At 47.7% G+C, this 17,250-nt stretch overlaps 1 protein-coding gene across 1 annotated transcript in view; it reads left to right on the top strand.

Annotated features, from left to right (window-relative positions):
- The window catches only part of RNF213 (ring finger protein 213), a 486,493-nt gene that overhangs the window by 110,963 nt on the left and 358,280 nt on the right, over positions 1–17,250 (top strand). The gene's annotated exons all lie outside the window — the stretch shown is intronic.

Raw genomic sequence — 17,250 nt, 5'->3', positions numbered from 1 at the left:
TTTGTTGTGGAGTTATTCCTTAAAATGTACAAAATATTTGTGGCAAGTAAGTGGATAATGTACAGTGTCAACATTTAAGATGGGTTTCCGGTTTTATGTAAATGAGGCTTCTCTATCACTACAGGAAATAAAAATTATAATCAGTACAGCTATCCATTATCTATAGGATTATGTAGTGGTAATAATACTAAATATTTAGGTTGTTTTTTCCCCCTCTCCTGCTGTCAATAAATGTGCTTCATATGAATTTCAACTGAACTCTCTCTTTTGACAGCTATTCGTCATGACTCCCTCATATACTTGTAAGTTAAGTAAGTTTTCAATATGAAAGTGGATAATACTTATCTACCAGACATCTATATACCGTATTTTCCGGACTATAAGATGCATTTTTTTCTCCCAAATGTTGGGGGAAAGTGGGGGGTGCGTCTTATAGTCTGAATGTAGGGCATTGCTGCAGCCGGGAATGAGGGTGCTGCGGTGGAGCGGGCAGCGTCTGTCGTGACCACGTGGGCCCGCTCATTTATTATGCATGAATCCTCCCGCCCATCATCTCTCAGCGATGAAGCCAGCGCTGACAGGTGGGCGGGATGATGGGCGGGAGGTACGCGCATAGTAAAGAGCCGACGCGCGTGAGCATTCCTGTCAACTACAGCCTGGAGTGATCATGTGCGGCTGTATTCACTGCCCCAAGCGCATCATCGTCAGTGCGGGGGGCAGTGAATAAGTACAGTATACTCCCCGTTCCCCTCCAGCATCGTGATGTCCTCCTGTCTGCCGGTCAGCTGATCTGTGTAGAGAACCGTGAGCACAGGGATGACGTTATCGCTGTTCGCACCGCTCTCCACACTGGTCAGCTGACAGGAGGACATCGCGATGCTGCAGGGGAACGGCTCCACACAGGTCATCGGCGCTGCTGCTGACACAGAGAGGAAGATGATCAATGCTGCAGGGAGGAAAGGTGAGTATAAACGTTTATATTTTTTTCTGTGCCATAGCATACAGGATGGGGGTATATTATGAGCAGAATGTGGGGTATATAGCAGGTTGGGGGTATATAGCAGGATGGGGATATATAGCACGATGGGGGTATATCATGAGCAGGAAGGTGGTATATAGCAGGATGGGGGTATATTGCAGGATGGGAGTATATTATGAGCAGGATGGGGATATACAGTTAGGTCCAGAAATATTTCGACAGTGACACAAGTTTTGTTATTTTAGCTGTTTACAAAAACATGTTCAGAAATACAATTATATATATAATATGGGCTGAAAGTGCACACTCCCAGCTGCAATATGAGAGTTTTCACATCCAAATCGGAGAAAGGGTTTAGGAATCATAGCTCTGTAATGCATAGCCTCCTCTTTTTCAAGGGACCAAAAGTAATTGGACAAGGGACTCTAAGGGCTGCAATTAGCTCTGAAGGCGTCTCCCTCGTTAACCTGTAATCAATGAAGTAGTTAAAAGGTCTGGGGTTGATTACAGGTGTGTGGTTTTGCATTTGGAAGCTGTTGCTGTGACCAGACAACATGCGGTCTAAGGAACTCTCAATTGAGGTGAAGCAGAACATCCTGAGGCTGAAAAAAAAGAAAAAATCCATCAGAGAGATAGCAGACATGCTTGGAGTAGCAAAATCAACAGTCGGGTACATTCTGAGAAAAAAGGAATTGACTGGTGAGCTTGGGAACTCAAAAAGGCCTGGGCGTCCACGGATGACAACAGTGGTGGATGATCGCCGCATACTTTCTTTGGTGAAGAAGAACCAGTTCACAACATCAACTAAAGTCCAGAACACTCTCAGTGAAGTAGGTGTATCTGTCTCTAAGTCAACAGTAAAGAGAAGACTCCATGAAAGTAAATACAAAGGGTTCACATCTAGATGCAAACCATTCATCAATTCCAAAAATAGACAGGCCAGAGTTAAATTTGCTGAAAAACACCTCATGAAGCCAGCTCAGTTCTGGAAAAGTATTCTATGGACAGATGAGACCAAGATCAACCTGTACCAGAATGATGGGAAGAAAAAAGTTTGGAGAAGAAAGGGAACGGCACATGATCCAAGGCACACCACATCCTCTGTAAAACATGGTGGAGGCAACGTGATGGCATGGGCATGCATGGCTTTCAATGGCACTGGGTCACTTGTGTTTATTGATGACATAACAGCAGACAAGAGTAGCCGGATGAATTCTGAAGTGTACCGGGATATACTTTCAGCCCAGATTCAGCCAAATGCCGCAAAGTTGATCGGACGGCGCTTCATAGTACAGATGGACAATGACCCCAAGCATACAGCCAAAGCTACCCAGGAGTTCATGAGTGCAAAAAAGTGGAACATTCTGCAATGGCCAAGTCAATCACCAGATCTTAACCCAATTGAGCATGCATTTCACTTGCTCAAATCCAGACTTAAGACGGAAAGACCCACAAACAAGCAAGACCTGAAGGCTGCGGCTGTAAAGGCCTGGCAAAGCATTAAGAAGGAGGAAACCCAGCGTTTGGTGATGTCCATGGGTTCCAGACTTAAGGCAGTGATTGCCTCCAAAGGATTCGCAACAAAATATTGAAAATAAATTTTTTTTTTTTTGGGTTTGGTTTATTTGTCCAATTACTTTTGACCTCCTAAAATGTGGAGTGTTTGTAAAGAAATGTGTACAATTCCTACAATTTCTATCAGATATTTTTGTTCAAACCTTCAAATTAAACGTTACAATCTGCACTTGAATTCTGTTGTAGAGGTTTAATTTCAAATCCAATGTGGTGGCATGCAGAGCCCAACTCGCCAAAATTGTGTCACTGTCCAAATATTTCTGGACCTAACTGTATAGCAGGATGGTGGTATATAGCAGGATGGGGGCTATACCAGGATGATGGACATGTGTGTGTGTGTGTATATATATATATTATAATATATTAATATGGGGATCACATACAAGGCAGGAGGATCATTGCCAGATGGGGTACCTTGGTAGAGAATTTGGGGACATTACCCCCATAACAGTGGCAGCAGCAAATCCTCGCCCCATAAGTGTGTCATGACCACATTTTTTGCTTAAAATTTTATTTTCCTCCTCTAAAACCAGGGTGCGTCTTATGGTCCGGTGCGACTTATAGTCCGAAAAATACGGTGAATAGTTTCTCGCGTGACAGACAAGGAGTTGGCATGTGGAATCCTTTTTGCCTGCAACTTTTCTTAAGGGATTTAGATGGGTTCATTCCCATATAATTTATTTTACAAAGAACATTGTCTGCATTGCTATTAGTAAAATACAGTACGATAATTTTTCTTGTACCTTTTTGGTTCTTTTTTTCATCTCCTGCTCCTTTGTGCAGTTTGATTCTTATCTGCTGAAAGTACAATTCCCAGCAGCACACTGCACCTTCTCAGTGCTTCTGGCTCCCTGTTTTCTTCCCTGATAGGGATAGATAGATTTGAACAATGATATAAGTTTTGTCATTTTAGCGGTTTACCAAAACATATTCAGGATACAGTGATATAATTGAAATGGGCTTAAAATGCAGATGCTCAACTTTAACTTTGAGGGCATTTACAACCTAATTGGAGAAAGGATTCAGGACATAAATATCTTTAATATGTACAGTATATAGATAAGGTGGCTATTGATTTGAATGTAGTGACTGTTACCATTTTTTGACTAATATTCATTACTATTTTGAAATGTCACATTTCACTGGTAGTTCAGGAGAATCGTCAGAGCATGATCATACTCTCATATGACAGTAGATTACCTAACTTGTGCTACAACACAGCTGTTAGGGCATAGAAGATTCTTGGAGGGAGTTTTATTTTTTTATTAAATGTTTTCTTATACAGTGATTGGCACATCTGTATTTTTATGACATAGACAGGGTCGTTGTTTTCAGATGCAACTAGTACAGTGGGATCTTTGGCATAGAATAGCTGAGTTGTGCTTACAACCAGTCTGTAAGATGTTCTTTTAGACCGGGTCATTAGGTATCTGAGCATGCTTAAAGGGGTTTTCTTATGAACAAAGTCAATTTTAAAGTTGATTTTTAATCAATAGATCTTGGAATAATAATAATTTCCATAAATTAATGTTTTAAAAAAAAAAAAAAAAAAAAAAGTCCCTGTGCTGAGTGTCCCTGCTGTGTACTGTGTAATGGTCGTGTCAGACAGTACAGTGACATGGTCTGATCGTACAACAGCTACTGGGCAGAGGATGACGCAAAAAGAGTATAGAGACATTACAGCACAGGATCACAGCTGTTTCTTTTTGTGAGGTAAAACATTTCCCTGAGTAGAATAGAAATAGTCCAGCTCACTACATACTTCGGCGTTTAATCCTCCAACACCATGGAAGCGTGGGATCCTGCTGCTATCAGCGCATTCATCAACAGGTGAAAAAAAAAGAACCAGCTTGCAGGAAAAATTTCAGTAAAATCCACTTTTTTTTATTGGATTCTTTAACCCCTTCACCCCGGCCACTAAAACACCCTAATGACCGGGCCATTTTTTGCAATTCTGACCAGTGTCACTTTGACATGTTATAACTCTAGAACGCTTCAACGGATCCTGGCGATTCTGAGATTGTTTTTTTTCGTGACATATTGTACTTCATGTCAGTGGTAAATTTAGGCCGAAATTTTTTGCGTTTATTTGTGAAAATTTAGGAAATTTTGGGAAAATTTTGAAAATTTCGCAATTTTCAAACTTTGAAAATTTATGCCCATAAATCTGAGAGATATGTCACACAAAATAGTTACGAAATAAAATTTCCCACATGTCTACTTTACATCGGCGCAATTTTTGAAACAAATTTTTTTTTCATTAGGAAGTTAGAAGGGGTCAAAGTTCATCAGCAATTTCTCATTTTTCCAACAAAATTTACAGAATAATTCTTTTAGGGAACACATCACATTTGAAGTGACTTAGAGAGGCCTAGGTGACAGAAAATACCCAAAAGTAACCCCATTCTAAAAACTGCACCCCTCACACTGCTCAAAACCACATCCAAGAAGTTTATTAACCCTTTAGGTGCTTCACAGGAACCAAAGCAATGTGAAAGGAAAAAATGAGAAAGTGCACCCTACAATTTATTGTGCATTTTCTCCTGAGTACTCTGATACCCCATATGTGGTAAAAAATCAATTGTTTGGGCGCACGGCAGAGCTCGGAAAGGAAGGAGCGCCATTTGAATTTTTGAATGCAAAATTAGCTGGACTCATTAGCGGACGCCATGTCGGGTTTGAAGACCCCCTGAGGTGCCTAAACAATGGAGCTCCCCCACAAGTGACCCCATTTTGGAAACTAGAGCCCTCAAATAATTTTTCTAGATGTTTGGTGAGCACTTTGAACCCCTGGGGACTTCACAGAAGTTTATAACGTTGAGCCGTGAAAAGAAAAAAAATTTTTTTTTACCACAAAACTGTTGCTTCAACTAGGTAGCTTTTTTTTTCACAAGGGTATCAGGAAAAAGTGCACCATGAAATTTATAGTGCATTTTTTCCTGAGTACAACGATACCTCATATGTGGTAGAAAGTAATTGTTTGGGCGCATGGCAGGGCTCAGAAGAGAAGGAGTACCATTTGACAGCAAAATTGGTTGGAATCGTTAGCGGACGCCATTTCACGTTTGGAGACCCCCTATGGTGCCGAAGCAGTGGAGCTCCCCCACAAGTGACCCCATTTTGGAAACTAGACCCCTCAAGGAATTTATCTAGATGTTTAGCGAGCCCCAAGGGGCTCCACAGAAGTTCATAATGTTGAGCCATGAATACACTTTTTTTTTTTTTTCACCACAAACCTGTTACTTGAACCATGTAGCTTTTTTTTCACAAGGGTATCAGGAAAAAATGCACCATAAAACGTATTGTGCAATTTCTCCTGAGTACGCAGATATTTCACATATGGTGGAAAGTAATTGTTTGGGCGCATGGCGGGGCTCAGAAGAGAAGGAGCACCATTTGACAGCAAAATTGGTTGGAATCATTAAAGGATGCCATGTCACGTTTAGAGACCCCCTATGGTGCCGAAACAGTGGAGCTCCCCCACAAATAACCACATTTTGGAACTAGACCCCTCAAGGAATTTATCTAAATGTTTGGTGAGCCCCTTGCACCCCCAGGGGATTCACAGAAGTTGATAACGTTGAACCGTGAAAATTATTTTTTTTTATCACAAAATTTTTGCATCAATCAGGTAGCTTTTTTTTTTACAACGGTATGAGGAAAAAATGCACCATAAAACATATTGTGCAATTTTTCCTGAGTACACAGATACCTCATATGTGGTGGAAATCAATTGTTTGGGCGCATGGCGGGGCTCAGAAGAGAAGGAATGCCATTTGACTTTTCAAACGCACAGACGCGGTGCACTGATCGGCCACTGCAGGACGCAGGTCGGATGAAATACAAAAAGCGTCGGGGATACGGGAAAAAAAAAAAGTCACGCCAAAAATTGAGCAGGGATGCCGATCCGCTATGTGCATCCCTGATCAGCGCTCGGCGGGACGCACGGACAGATGCGATACAAAAAGCGTCGGGGATACGAAAAAAAAATTACGCCAAAAATTGAGCAGGGATGCCGATCCGTTATGTGCATCCCTGATCAGCGCTCGGCGGGACGCACGGACAGATGCGATGCAAAAAGCGTCGGGGATACGAAAAAAAAATTACGCCAAAATTGAGCAGGGATGCCGATCCGTTATCTGCATCCCTGATCAGCGCTCGGCGGGACGCACGGACAGATGCGATACAAAAAGCGTCGGGGATACGAAAAAAAAATTTACGCCAAAAATTGAGCAGGGATGCCGATCCGTTATGTGCATCCCTGATCAGCGCTCGGCGGGACGCACGGACAGATGCGATACAAAAAGCGTCGGGGATACGAAAAAAAAATTACGCCAAAAATTGAGCAGGGATGCCGATCCGTTATCTGCATCCCTGATCAGCGCTCGACGGGACGCACGGATAGATGCGATACAAAAAGCGTCGGGGATACGAAAAAAAAAATTACGCCAAAAATTGAGCAGGGATGCCGATCCGTTATCTGCATCCCTGATTAGCACTCGGCGGGACGCACGGACGGATGAGGTGTAAAAATGGACATGGGATACAGAAAGAAAAAAAAAAAAAGTTATACTCTCAGTACCCAGAGGATTAGCAGGAGGATCACTGACCAGAAGAACTGCAGGAGGAGCAGAAGGCAAGCGAGATGGACAGCTGTACAGTAGCAGCAGGCAGGACGTTGGACAGCTCTGCAGAATACCCAGGAAGGACCCAGCGATGGAGGCAGATGTGATCAGGCCAGTGAAGACCTCGGACGACCTGGTGAAGACAGGTAAGATGACGTCGGGGGGAGAGCAGAGGGGTAGGGGGAGAGCAGATGGGGAGTGGGGGGGAGTGGGATACCGGAGAAGGAGCTGCAGAAGCAGAATAGAGATCATGGGGGAGGCAGGCAGATCGCGGGGGGAGCAGATCGGGATGTCGGGGGGCAGATCGCAGGGGGGCACGGGCAGGGGCCATCACGGGAGCGCGCGGGGGGCGTCACGGGAGCGCGCACGGGCTGCAAGGTGAGCACAGTACTCAAGTGGAGCAGGAGCAGGACATCAGCGGCAGTGGTGGCGTGGTACCACAAGTACTAGCAAGTCCACGCTGCAGACATGTTGGGGGAGGGCTTCCCAGACCAGCACAGGCCTGGGGAGGGCGGCCACCTGCAGAGCAGACCGCCCCACTGCACACTGATTGGAGCGATTGCACGTCATAGCACGATCGCTCCAATCAGTGCTGCAGGGGCTGGGGGCGACATGTTTGAGGTCCACCTATGATCTGCTGTATCTGCTACAGCATCTCATAGCTGGATCTCACAGTATCGCACTAATTCAGGCATTATTTTTGCCGAAATTAGTGCGAACGATGTGGTTGGCGGTTCAGATTTGAACAGCCAATCACATCGATCGTCTGTGGGGGGTGGCGATGCCACCCCCCCTGGGGTCAAGCAAAGGTTCCCTGCTGTAAGAAACAGCAGGGGACATCATTTGAAAGCCGTTGCTATGGCCATTTGAACTTTAGGCAGTAAAGTTACGTCCCTGGTCGTTAAGTCACGTTAAAATAGGACGTAATTTTACTGCCCGCGGTCGTGAAGGGGTTAAAATCATAGAAAATGGTGAATCTCACAAGAAAAAGACAGGAGTCACAACTAGCACTGGACACTAGTGATAGGCGATAGTCATTTGCTTTTTTTCTTCTCTCTCTTTCTGTATCTGTGTCTCTCTCTCTCTCGGTCTCTCTCTCTCTCGGTCTCTCTCTCTCTCTCTCTCTCTCTGTTCCTCTCTCTCTGTTCTGCTCTCTCTGTTCCTCTCTGTCCCTCTGTCCCTCTGTCCCTCTGTCCCTCTGTCCCTCTGTCTCTCTGTCTCTCTGTCTCTCTGTCTCTCTGTCTCTCTGTCTCTCTGTCTCTCTGTCTCTCTGTCTCTCTGTCTCTCTGTCTCTCTGTCTCTCTGTCTCTCTGTCTCTCTGTCTCTCTGTCTCTCTGTCTCTCTGTCTCTCTGTCCCTCTGTCCCTCTGTCCCTCTGTCCCTCTGTCCCTCTGTCCCTCTGTCCCTCTGTCCCTCTGTCCCTCTGTCCCTCTGTCCCTCTGTCCCTCTGTCTCTCTGTCCCTCTGTCTCTCTGTCTCTCTTGTCTGTGTCTCTCTTGTCTGTGTCTCTCTTGTCTGTGTCTCTCTTGTCTGTGTCTCTCTTGTCTGTGTCTCTCTTGTCTGTGTCTCTCTTGTCTGTGTCTCTCTTGTCTGTGTCTCTCTTGTCTGTGTCTCTCTTGTCTGTGTCTCTCTTGTCTGTGTCTCTCTCGTCTTTCTCTCTCGTCTCTCTCTCTCTCTCGTCTCTCTCTCGTCTCTCTCTTTCTCTCTGTCCCTCTGTCTCTCTGTCTCTCTTGTCTGTGTCTCTCTTGTCTGTGTCTCTCTTGTCTGTGTCTCTCTTGTCTGTGTCTCTCTTGTCTGTGTCTCTCTTGTCTGTGTCTCTCTTGTCTGTGTCTCTCTTGTCTGTGTCTCTCTTGTCTGTGTCTCTCTTGTCTGTGTCTCTCTTGTCTGTGTCTCTCTCGTCTTTCTCTCTCGTCTCTCTCTCTCTCTCGTCTCTCTCTCGTCTCTCTCTTTCTCTCTCTCTCTCTCGTGTCTCTCTCTCTCTCTCGTCTCTCTCTCTCGTCTCTCTCTCTCCACGTCCGATGGCTGCAGGTCCTGGCAATGATCTGCTGATGCGGTCACTTGACGGAATCAGCTGACACTGTAAGTCAAGCGGTGAGGCCGGATTTTTAGCGCCCGGCCGACTAAACTATCAGCTGATGCCATCGGACAGGAGTCTGCACAGAAGTGTGTAGTTTTTTTTTTTTTTTTTTTTGCACTGGTGCATCAGCTGATTGTATAAACGGCTTTTATACAATCAGCTGATGTGTCATGTGATTATTTATTATTATTATTTCTAATAAAAATATTTTTCTGTGTTGTGTTTTTTTTTATCTTTACTAGAAATTCATGGTGGCCATGTCTATTTTGGCGTGACACCATGAATTTCGGGCTTAGTACCATCTGACAATACAAAGCTGGTATTAACCCCTTTATTACCCAGCGTGCCACCGCCATCACGGACGCTGGACGAACCGGATCAAGTGCCTGGAAATGACGCTAAGAAACAATGCGCCATTTCCAGGGGTGGCTGCGGGTTGCCGAGAATCCCATCCCCCAACTGCCTGGCTTTACCTGACTGGCGATCAAAATACGGCGGGAGCCCACGAATTTTTTTTTTTTAACTAACTATTTTTTTAAATAAAAAAAATAATGGGCTTCCCTGTATTTTAATTGCCAGCCAAGGTAACGCCAGGCAGATGGGGGGTGGCAACCCGTAGCTGTCTGCTTTATCTGCGCTGACTATCAAAAATACCGCGGAGCGCTATGTTATTTTTTTTTTTTAATGATTTATTTTTACAGTACTGTGATGTCAGGCAATCAAAATACAGGGAAACCCATTTTTTTTTTAGTTATTTTAAATGAATAATTAAAAAAAAAACCCATGGGCTCCCGCTGCATTTTTTGTATTGGTAGCTAAGGGTAATCTAAGCAGCTACTGGCTGCTAACCCCCACTGCTTGGTGTTACCTTCACTGGCAATGGAAAATCCAGAGAAGCTTTTTTTTTTTTTTTTTGTTGTTTGCCAGAAAAAAATTAAAATGCAATGGGCTTAGCCATATTTTTGTATGCTAGCCAGGTACAGCATGCAGGTACGGCTGCCCCCAACCCCCAGCTGCCTATTTGTACCCGGCTGGGAGATAAAAATATAGGGAATTCCTTTTTATTAATTATTTCATGAATTTTAGAAATTGTCGCTTTCATAGATGCGCCATCATCTGGCGCTGTATCCAACTCTTCCAGCAGCCATGATGCTGGGTGGCTCGCTGGGTAATAAAGGGTTAATACTAGCTTTGTTTTACTAGCTAGTATTAAGCCAGAGATTCTTAATGTCAGGCAAGTTTGACCCGGCTATTAAGAATCTCCAATAAAGGGTTAAAAAAAAGACACCACACAGAGAAAAAATACTTTAATAGAAATAAATACACAGACACACTTAGAGACTCCATGTTTATTACTCCCTCTCACCCCTCCACGATCCTGGTCTTCTGTCTTCTTTCTCATTCAACACATGCAGCTCTGCTAAATCAGACAGCACTGCATGGGAGGAAGACGTGCAGTCCAATCACTCAATGAGTGAGCAGAGGCTGCGGGTTGTAAGCGGTGACTTCACCGCTGCCACCGTTGCAATAGTAACCTGACAGGCGAGTTACTATAACAACGGTGATCACCTGATTTCCGGCGCCGATATCACCGCCTGTGGCATCCAGTCCCTGCAAGTGGGCTGACTCTATAAAGAGTGCCGACATGCAGGAACGGGGAGCCGACCATGTGCCAGAGCATCTTGCCGGTACACGGAGATGCTCGAACGAGCACCACGTACCGGAGAGATGCACTGACAGGACCTAGCATGACGTCATAGCCATGTGACCAGTCTGTAGCCAATGAGATAATACACACTTGATTGGTCACATGCTATGACGTCACGGTCACGAAGGTCCTATCATCAGTGCTTGTTACCGGTAGGGCACAGCAATGATCGGAAGGCGAAGCGGCGGGAGACAGTCTGCAGGACGCGTCGCGGGGACCTATAAGTATAATGGCAATGTTTATTAACTGTACATGTACATGTATAATGTGTTTGTATGTGTTTGCCTGCCATTGTTTTCAATGGGGTTCGAAGGTGTTCGTCGAACGTTCGACGAACACAACCGCTGTTTGACGAACCGAACACGAACACTAGGGGGTGGCTCAACTCTACTTAGCAGTAGTGGCCACTTCAATGTGAAGCTCATAAAGAAGGCTTTTCTCAAATACCTTGTGTAGTCAATTCTGTTATTGCAGTCCTCACATGACCCCCAGGGCTCCGTGACTTCTGAGATTCAGTGATGTCACATCAACTTCTAGTTGATCCGATATCACAGAGGCCGGCCCTTGCCTCCCTGAGTGACGGGGCTATGGGCAGCATTTCACAGCTCATCCCAGCCCAGCATCTCGCATGCTCTAGTCTTCACTGCAAAGCAACATAAGCAGGAGCGATTCTGGGCTGTGATGAGCGGTGAAACTCTGATCACAGCCCAGTCACTGAGGGAGAATGGGTGCCAGGCTCGGTGGTGTCGGGTCAACTGGAAGTTGACGTGACATCACCGGATCTCAGAGGTCACAGAGCCCAGGGGTCACATGGTGGGGATGAGCGGGACCGCTCACAGGCACAATTGACTATGTAAGGTATTAGAGATAAGCCGCCTTTTCGAGCTTTACGTTGATGTGGCCGTGTACTGCTGTCAGTGGAAAGGAATTTCCATTCAGATGAATATAAATTCTGATCAATCACCTCTCCACTTATAGCAGCACACATTAGAATGCGTAGAGACAGGACCATCTCACCAGGTTTTTCTTTTTCGCTCCTAATTGGGAGACCCAGACAGTGGGTGTATAGCTACTGCCTCTGGAGGCCGCACAAAGAACTACACTTAAAAGTGTAAGGCCCCTCCCCTTCTGGCTATACACCCTCCCGTAGGAGTACGGATTCCTCAGTTTTAGCTTTGTGCGAAGGAGGTCAGACACGCACGCATAGCTCCATTGTTTTTAGTCAGCAGCAGCTGCTGACTATGTCGGATGGAAGAAAAGAGGGCCCATACAGGGCTCCCAGCATGCTCCCTTCTCACCCCACTGTATGTCGGAGGTGTTTGTAAGGTTGAGGTACCCATTGCGGGTACGGCGGCTGGAGCCCACATGCTGATTCCTTCCCCATCCCTTTTTACAGGGCTCTGGGTGAAGTGGGATTTACTGGTCTCCAGGCACTGAGACCGTGCTCCATCTACAGCCCCTGGAGAAGATGCTGGATGGAGCGGAGTACATCAGGGACATGGCCCTGCTTCCTCAAGGTACTCTGTGTCCCCGTGCATTTCGCGCTCACACCGCAGCATGCTGGGTGTTGTAGTGCGCCGGGGACATCAGCGCTGCGGCGCTTGTGCCATGGCCTCATTCAGCTTCGCTGAAGCAGGCACACTTTTGGGAAACGGTCGCGCCGGCCGCTGGGACTGCGGCGCGGCTGGCACTTGTGGTGCGCCGGGGACTTCAGCGCGGGCCGCGCTTTTACGGCGGCCGCGCTGATAACTCGAGCCCCCGGCTTTTGCGGCCTAGTTCCGTTCGTTCCCGCCCCCAGACCTGCCAGTCAGGAGAGGGGCGGGACGCTGGTCAGTGCATCAGCGCTGAGGGCTGGAGTCGTTTTTACATACTCCAGCCCTCACAATCGGCACAGAGGGGACACTGTTTCCCGCACTTTTGTTTGGGAACTCCCACGGACCGCCCCTCTCCACAGACGCCGGCAGCCATTCCTGCTGACACGCTGAGCTGCAGAGGGGAGCCGGGGAGACCCAGACAAGGAATTCTGCGCCTCTTACCCGCTATTCAGCGGGCGGTAAGCAGCCCTCAGGGCTCACCCCCTCTTGTGCCAGTAGTAATCTTAGTATTTTGTTCCTGCAAATACTTTGTACTGCATAGCGCTGGTCGCCCTTTGGCTATAGACTCTCTCACATTGCAGAGAGCCAACAGCATGTCGTCCACAAAACGCAAGGGTGCCAAGGCACAGACATTATATGCTTCCTGTACCGCATGTGGGACTTTTCTACCAGCAGGCTCCACTGACCCCCATTGTGTGCAGTGCTCGGCCCCTGCGGCACTTGCACAGTCGGGACCTCTGCTGGACGTGACCCAGGGTGTACCACCTGTGAATGCTGTCCAGGTGACAGGAACTGAGTTTACAGCTTTTGCTGACAGAATGTCTCTCACTATGTCACAAATTCTTGACACATTGCGAGCTAGGCCTGTACTTCAGGCCACGGACACTGTGCAATCATTGCCCCCTGGTCCCCCTCAGCTGAATTACCTCCAAGCTCCGGGACGGGCACATACACCTCAGGGTGAAGACTCTGACTCGGACGATGGCCCCAGGCAACCTAAGCGGGCTCGCTATGAGGGGCCTTCACATTCATCTCAATGGTCAGGATCCCAGCGAGATGAATCTATGGGTGATGAGGCGGACGTAACTGATCAGGATTCTGATCCTGGGACCGCTCTCAATCTAGATACACCAGATGGTGACGCCATAGTTAATGATCTTATAGCGTCCATCAATAAGATGTTAAATATTTCCCCACCAGCTCCTCTTGTAGAGGAGTCAGCTTCGCAGCACGAGAGAATCCATTTCAGATATCCTAAGCGTACATTAAGCACTTTTCTGGACCACGCTGACTTTAGAGACGCAATCCAGAAACCCCACGCTTATCCGGAAAGGCGTTTTTCTAAACGGCTTAAAGATACACGCTATCCTTTTCCCCCTGAGGTGGTCAAGGGTTGGACCCAATGTCCAAAAGTGGATCCTCCAATTTCCAGGCTTGCAGCTAGATCCTTGGTTGCAGTTGAAGATGGAGCGGCACTTAAAGATGCCACTGACAGGCAGATGGAGCTCTGGCTGAAATCCATCTATGAAGCGATTGGAGCGTCGTTAGCGCCATCTTTTGCTGCCGTATGGGCACTCCAAGCTATCTCAGCCGGGCTTGTGCAAGTCGACTCAGTCACACGTGCATTTGCCCCGCAGGTAGCACCATTGACCTCGCAAATGGCGGCATTCGCGTCGTACGCGATTAATGCTGTTCTTGACGCTACAAGCCGCACGGCAGTGGCGTCAGCCAACTCCGTTGTTTTGCGTAGGGCCCTGTGGTTGAGACATTGGAAGGCAGATTCTCATTCCAAGAAGTGCTTAACCAATTTGCCTTTTTTCTCGTGACCGATTGTTTGGAGAGCGTTTGGATGAAATCATCAAACACTCCAAGGGTAAGGACTCATCCTTACCGCAACACAGACAAAACAAACCCCAACAGAGGAAGGGTCAGTCTGGTTATCGGTCCTTTCGAGGACCGGGCAGGTCCCAATTCGCCTCGTCAAAAAAGACTCAAAAAGACCAGAGACGCTCAGATTCTTGGAGGTCTCAGTCACGCCCAAAAAGGACAGCCGGAGGAACCGTTGCCAAGACGGCGTCCTCCTGACTTGCAGTCTCCGATTCCCACACCCTCGGTCGGTGGGAGGCTTTCCCACTTTGGCGACATTTGGCTGTCACGCGTCAAAGACCGTTGGGTGAGGGATATTCTGTCTCACGGGTACAGGATAGAGTTCAGTTCTCGTCCGCCAACTCGTTTCTTCAGAACTTCTCCACCACCAGACCGAGCCGATGCTCTGTTGCAGGCGGTGGCCGCTCTAAAGGCGGAAGGAGTGGTGACCTCCGTCCCTCTTCAGGAACAAGGTCACGGTTTTTACTCCAATCTGTTTGTGGTCCCAAAAAAGGACGGATCGTATCGACCCGTCCTGGATCTAAAGTTGCTCAACAGACACGTAAAAGTCAGGAGGTTCCGGATGGAATCCCTACGCTCCGTCATAGCCTCAATGTCTCAAGGAGATTTTCTAGCATCAATAGATATCAAAGATGCGTATCTCCACGTGCCGATTGCGCCAGAGCATCAGCGTTTCCTACGCTTCGTCATACACGACGAACACCTGCAGTTCGTAGCGTTACCTTTCGGTCTGGCAACAGCCCCCCGGGTCTTCACCAAGGTCATGGCAGCAGTAGTAGCTGTTCTGCACGCGCAAGGTCACTCGGTCATCCCGTATCTAGACGACCTGCTTATAAAGGCACCCTCTCAAGAGGCATGCCAACACAGTCTGAAGGTGGCACTAGACACTCTCCAGAGTTTCGGGTGGATTATCAACTTTCCAAAGTCTCATCTAACCCCGACCCAATCTCTGACTTATCTTGGCATGGAGTTTCATACTCTCTCAGCGATAGTGAAGCTTCCACTGGACAAGCAGTGTTCACTACGGACAGGAGTGCAATCTCTCCTTCAGAGCCAGTCGCACTCACTGAGGCGCCTCATGCATTTCCTAGGAAAGATGGTAGCAGCAATGGAGGCGGTCCCGTTCGCGCAGTTTCATCTGCGCCCTCTACAATGGGACATTCTACGCCAATGGGATGGGAAATCGACGTCCCTCGACAAGACTGTCTCCCTCTCTCAGACTGCCAAGGACTCTCTGCGTTGGTGGCTTCTCCCCACCTCATTGTCACAGGGAAAGTCGTTCCTACCCCCATCCTGGGCAGTGGTCACGACGGATGCGAGCCTATCAGGGTGGGGAGCGGTGTTTCTCCACCACAGGGCTCAGGGGACGTGGACTCAGGAAGAGTCCACCCTGCAGATCAATGTTCTGGAAATCAGAGCAGTCTATCTTGCTCTGCGAGCCTTCCAACAATGGCTGGAAGGCAAGCAGATTCGGATTCAGTCGGACAATTCCACGGCGGTGGCGTACATCAACCACCAAGGGGGAACACGCAGTCGCCAAGCCTTTCAGGAAGTCCGGCGGATTTTGACGTGGGTGGAAAGCAAAGCGTCCACCATATCCGCAGTTCACATCCCAGGCGTGGAAAACTGGGAAGCAGACTTTCTCAGTCGCCAGGGCATGGACGCAGGAGAATGGTCCCTTCACCCGGACGTGTTTCAGCAGATCTGTTGCCGCTGGGGGACGCCGGACGTCGATCTGATGGCGTCACGGCACAACAACAAGGTCCCAGTTTTCATGGCACGGTCTCACGATCACCGAGCGCTGGCGGCAGACGCCTTGGTTCAGGATTGGTCGCAATTCCGACTCCCCTATGTGTTCCCACCTCTAGCATTGTTACCCAGAGTTCTCCGGAAAATCAGGTCCGACTGCCATCGAGCCATTCTCGTCGCTCCAGACTGGCCAAGAAGGTCGTGGTACCCGGATCTGTGGCATCTCACGGTAGGCCAACCGTGGGCACTACCAGACCGTCCAGATTTGCTGTCTCAAGGGCCGTTTTTCCATCTGAATTCTGCGGCCCTGAACCTGACTGTGTGGCCATTGAGTCCTGGATCCTAGCGGCCTCAGGTTTATCTCATGAAGTTGTTGCCACAATGAGACAGGCTAGAAAACCATCCTCAGCTAAGATCTATCACAGGACGTGGAAGATATTCTTAGCTTGGTGCTTGGCTCAGGGGTTTTCTCCCTGGCCATTTGCATTGCCAATTTTTCTTTCCTTCCTGCAGTCTGGGTTGGAAAAAGGTTTGTCGCTTAGCTCTCTTAAGGGTCAAGTCTCCGCGCTATCCGTATTCTTTCAGAAGCGCTTGGCACGGCTTTCTAAAGTACGCACGTTTCTCCAAGGAGTTTGTCATATCGTTCCTCCTTACAGACGGCCATTGGAACCCTGGGATCTAAACAAGGTTCTCATTGCTCTCCAGAAGCCGCCTTTCGAGCCTTTGAAAGAGGTTTCCCTTTCTCGGCTTTCACAAAAAGTAGTTTTTCTTGTGGCGGTCACGTCTCTTCGAAGAGTGTCCGAGCTAGCGGCGTTATCTTGCAAATCTCCCTTCCTGGTGTTTCACCAAGACAAGGTAGTACTGCGTCCAATTCCAGAGTTTTCTCCCAAGGTGGTTTCTTCCTTTCATCTCAATCAGGATATCACTTTGCCATCTTTGTGTCCGCATCCAGTTCACCAATTTGAAAAAGGTTTACATCTGTTGGACCTGGTGAGAGCACTCAGGATTTACATTTCTCGCACGGCGTCTCTACGCCGTTCTGATGCGCTCTTTGTCC

The sequence above is a fragment of the Anomaloglossus baeobatrachus genome, chromosome 4 (genome assembly GCF_048569485.1).
Source record: "Anomaloglossus baeobatrachus isolate aAnoBae1 chromosome 4, aAnoBae1.hap1, whole genome shotgun sequence".
Taxonomy (NCBI): domain Eukaryota; kingdom Metazoa; phylum Chordata; class Amphibia; order Anura; family Aromobatidae; genus Anomaloglossus; species Anomaloglossus baeobatrachus.
This window is presented reverse-complemented; position numbering and strand designations above follow the sequence as displayed.